Genomic DNA, 5,000 nt, shown 5'->3' with positions numbered 1-5,000 from the left:
TTATCATTATTATTATTATTATTTGAGTGTCTATTTTGATTCAGAAATGAGAATGTCAGCTCACATTTCTGCTCTCTGTAAATCTTTATACTTTCAAATGAAGAAAATCAGTTCGATCCGTCAGTATATTGCAATTGGAACATGTAAAACATTGGTTGTTTCCCTCATTTTTTCGAAACTAGATTATTGTAACTCGCTGCTTGTCAACTTGCCTCAGGCTTCTATTAAACAATTACAACTACTGCAAAACAGTGCAGCAAGATTAGTTTTTGGCAAAAAAAAAAATTTGATCATGCAACCCCTTTGTTGGCCTCTCTCCATTGGTTGCCCATTGAAAAGTTCACATATTACAAAGCAGCGTGTCTTGTTTATAAGTGTTTGGCTGGTATAGGACCGGCATATCTCACAGATCACGTGGTCATGTGTAAATTTGAAAATTACACTTTAAGATCATGTAATGACCAAACGAAAATTTCGGAAAAAAGATCAAGAACAAAATTTGGTGATAGATCGTTTGCTTGTTTCGGCCCCAAAGTTTGGAATGAACTACCACGTGGTCTGAGGGATGCAAGTCTTTACCTACTTTTAAAAAGAATCTCAAACACATTTTTACTGTATTTGTTTTTCTTGACTCTATATGAATCCTTGATTTGGCTATGAATTATTATTGTTGTTATTATTTTATTTTTTTCACTTAAAATTGATAATTATATTGTAAAGTGCCCAGAGCTTGTGTTTTACACGAGAATGAGCGCTATATAAATGTGTATTATTATTATTATTATTATTATTATTAGTAGTAGTAGTAGTAGTATAGTAGTAGTAGTAGTAGTATATTTTTAATTCAGAAAAGTGAGTGGAGCAGGCACTTATGTTGGTAACAACAAGATATGAAGTGAGTAGAAAAGTGCCAGAAGACAATAGAGAATAAAAAAATTTTTCGCGGCGGTGGTGGGGTTTGAACCTGCGACCTTATTGGTACGACAACTCCGCCTGGCAGGTGAGAGCGTGGCTCTACCGTGTGAGCTATCCACGAACACAAAAATATTCGTTTCAAACCCAAAGTCATTTCTAGATCCCTCTCTCACCCACTTCTTGAGATCGCCGATTCGTTCGCCACCATCGCGAAGTAATTTTGACCAGCAGTTAAGCTTAATAGCCAATATTCTCGTCACAAACATATAACATAGAAACGATTGAGACATTGAGTATGCTCCGGTGTATGGGGTGAATTTTTAATTCAGAAAAGTGAGTGGAGCAGGCACTTATGTTGGTAACAACAAGATATGAAGTGAGTAGAAAAGTGCCAGAAGACAATAGAGAATAAAAAATTTTTTCGCGGCGGTGGTGGGTTTGAACCTGCGACCTTATTGGTACGACAACTCCGCCTGGCAGTGTGAGAGCGCGGCTCTACCGTGTGAGCTATCCACGAACACAAAAATATTCGTTTCAAACCCAAAGTCATTTCTAGATCCCTCTCTCACCCACTTCTTGAGATCGCCGATTCGTTCGCCACCATCGCGAAGTAATTTTGACCAGCAGTTAAGCTTAATAGCCAATATTCTCATCACAAACATATAACATAGAAACGATTGAGACATTGAGTATGCTCCGGTGTATGGGGTGAATTTTTAATTCAGAAAAGTGAGTGGAGCAGGCACTTATGTTGGTAACAACAAGATATGAAGTGAGTAGAAAAGTGCCAGAAGACAATAGAGAATAAAAATTTTTTTCGCGGCGGTGGTGGGGTTTGAACCTGCGACCTTATTGGTACGACAACTCCGCCTGGCAGGTGAGAGCGTGGCTCTACCGTGTGAGCTATCCACGAACACAAAAATATTCGTTTCAAACCCAAAGTCATTTCTAGATCCCTCTCTCACCCACTTCTTGAGATCGCCGATTCGTTCGCCACCATCGCGAAGTAATTTTGACCAGCAGTTAAGCTTAATAGCCAATATTCTCATCACAAACATATAACATAGAAACGATTGAGACATTGAGTATGCTCCGGTGTATGGGGTGAATTTTTAATTCAGAAAAGTGAGTGGAGCAGGCACTTATGTTGGTAACAACAAGATATGAAGTGAGTAGAAAAGTGCCAGAAGACAATAGAGAATAAAAATTTTTTCAATCGTTTGTCGTTTGTGATTGTTGTCTCAATCGTTTCTATGTTATATGTTTGTGATGAGAATATTGGCTATTAAGCTTAACTGCTGGTCAAAATTACTTCGCGATGGTGGCGAACGAATCGGCGATCTCAAGAAGTGGGTGAGAGAGGGATCTAGAAATGACTTTGGGTTTGAAACGAATATTTTTGTGTTCGTGGATAGCTCACACGGTAGAGCCACGCTCTCACCTGCCAGGCGGAGTTGTCGTACCAATAAGGTCGCAGGTTCAAACCCCACCACCGCCGCGAAAAATTTTTTTATTCTCTATTGTCTTCTGGCACTTTTCTACTCACTTCATATCTTGTTGTTACCAACATAAGTGCCTGCTCCACTCACTTTTCTGAATTAAAAATTCACCCCATACACCGGAGCATACTCAATGTCTCAATCGTTTCTATGTTATATGTTTGTGATGAGAATATTGGCTATTAAGCTTAACTGCTGGTCAAAATTACTTCGCGATGGTGGCGAACGAATCGGCGATCTCAAGAAGTGGGTGAGAGAGGGATCTAGAAATGACTTTGGGTTTGAAACGAATATTTTTGTGTTCGTGGATAGCTCACACGGTAGAGCCACGCTCTCACCTGCCAGGCGGAGTTGTCGTACCAATAAGGTCGCAGGTTCAAACCCCACCACCGCCGCGAAAAATTTTTTTATTCTCTATTGTCTTCTGGCACTTTTCTACTCACTTCATATCTTGTTATTACCAACATAAGTGCCTGCTCCACTCACTTTTCTGAATTAAAAATTCACCCCATACACCGGAGCATACTCAATGTCTCAATCGTTTCTATGTTATATGTTTGTGATGAGAATATTGGCTATTAAGCTTAACTGCTGGTCAAAATTACTTCGCGATGGTGGCGAACGAATCGGCGATCTCAAGAAGTGGGTGAGAGAGGATCTAGAAATGACTTTGGGTTTGAAACGAATATTTTTTGTGTTCGTGGATAGCTCACACGGTAGAGCCACGCTCTCACCTGCCAGGCGGAGTTGTCGTACCAATAAGGTCGCAGGTTCAAACCCCACCACCGCCGCGAAAAATTTTTTATTCTCTATTGTCTTCTGGCACTTTTCTACTCACTTCATATCTTGTAGTAGTAGTAGTAGTAGTAGTAGTAGTAGTAGTAGTAGTAGTAGTAGTAGTAGTAGTAGTAGTAGTAGTAGTAGTCGTAGTAGTAGTAGTAGTGGTAATAAGCCTCGCAGTCCGAATGACGCTTGCTGAAAATTGTGTGATTCAGTCATAGTCGATGAGTATAGCTGCTCTCTCCATCCATCTTGTTAATTGTTTCCATTGGTCAGGGTCCTGGACCAGAGTTTTCAGACTGTCAATATCTTGTAGTGACTTTAGTACAGACGGCACTGCATTATTTCTTAATTCTTCGCGGATTAATTGGGATTAATTCGACCTCATCTGAATCCAGAAATGTCTGAAATGTAGACAGATCCTGGTTCAGGATAGTTACTATTGACATTGTTTGTTGCCATGAAGAAAATAGTCTGTCATTGCAGTTTGGGCTAAGATGTGACCGAATAGCCTCCATCGCTGTTCTTTTATTATTGTACTGAGGCGTTGGACCCTGCTTTTTTCATAGAGATCAGTATTTGTAATTGTCTCTGGCCAATAGATTCGGATTACGCGACGTAATTGTTTGCGGTGGTATGAATCGAGACTTTCTAAGTTCTTTTTTTGTGAGCCCCCAGGTTCCAAACTTTTGTGTCAATATTAGAATAATCAGTGCCTCATATCTGTATTCGTTTATTCTCACTGATTATGTTATTTCTACTCCTTAAATTTTGGAGTTGGTTGAATGCATTGGGGGCCAGCTGCTTTTGTTTTCTGATGTCTTCATTTTCGTTGATCAAATTGCCTAGTTTACGTACACTTTTCCATTCATTTAAATTTCTGTTGATTTTTGTATATTCTGTTTTGGATTGATTCACTTTTAGATTCCAAGCTTCTGGGGTAGTTGATATTATTGGCGTAGTGTATATTTTCGCTTGATGTTCTGATTCAAAGATTAGGTATGTGTTATATGTGTATATCAATTAACGAGTGATCTTTATAGGTGGTAATTTTGGTCTTAGATCTTTCATGGCCGGTGCGAGGTATATCGTGAATAGAATTGGACTCAAGCTGACTCCTTGAGGAGATACAATTGAGGTTGTTATTGTTTATAAACAATCAACTATGTTTGTCCGACCACGTATAAATGTTTTGATTGCTCAAAATCTACTGGTTAATTAATTCATTTCAGATGAAGTGTTATAAAAGGATCATAAAAATGTCATTATCAATCAAGATATTGAACATCCTTGTCTTGGAGAGAGCAGGCCTTAAAGGCCCCAGCTCGTGTCAACTAGTAAGAAATTAAAGCTATCATACATTGGCAACATCAAAAGACATGATTCAATTGAAAAGCTTGGCATGGAAGTTGCCCCTGGAGCAGAAAGATGCCAAGGTGAAGGTGGTCACAAGACATAACATTAGACTGGATGGGAAGAACAACCACAGAAGCGGAATACATGGACAGTTGACAGTCAGTAAGGAGCTCTATTTGAGAGGCTACGTCCAACAAGTATCTGCCTTAAATGACCTTTAATCGCTGTTTTTAAAAATGGCCTCCAGTTGATAGAAATAATAATCATTTTTTTTATATAGACGGGTAAAAACATATAGGTTCCATATGAACAGCATTTTAAAACGTGTTTAAAGCATAAAGCTAAAATTATTCGCCAGGATAAAAGTCGTTTTGACAAAGCAAATTATCTACAGTTACATACAAAGTGTCCATACAGTCTGGGTACATGGTAATAGTACAAATTCCTCTT

At 38.9% G+C, this 5,000-nt stretch overlaps 1 protein-coding gene across 11 annotated transcripts in view; it reads left to right on the top strand.

Annotated features, from left to right (window-relative positions):
• Window positions 1-5,000, top strand: part of LOC144979792 (uncharacterized) — a 65,981-nt gene that overhangs the window by 55,443 nt on the left and 5,538 nt on the right. The gene's annotated exons all lie outside the window — the stretch shown is intronic.

This window comes from Berghia stephanieae, chromosome 1 (genome assembly GCF_034508935.2).
Source record: "Berghia stephanieae isolate SIO BIC M18660-M18661 chromosome 1, UCSD_Bste_1.3, whole genome shotgun sequence".
In the NCBI taxonomy this organism is placed as follows: domain Eukaryota; kingdom Metazoa; phylum Mollusca; class Gastropoda; order Nudibranchia; family Aeolidiidae; genus Berghia; species Berghia stephanieae.
Note: the sequence above shows the minus strand (reverse complement) of the source record. Positions and strands in the feature narration are given on the sequence as shown.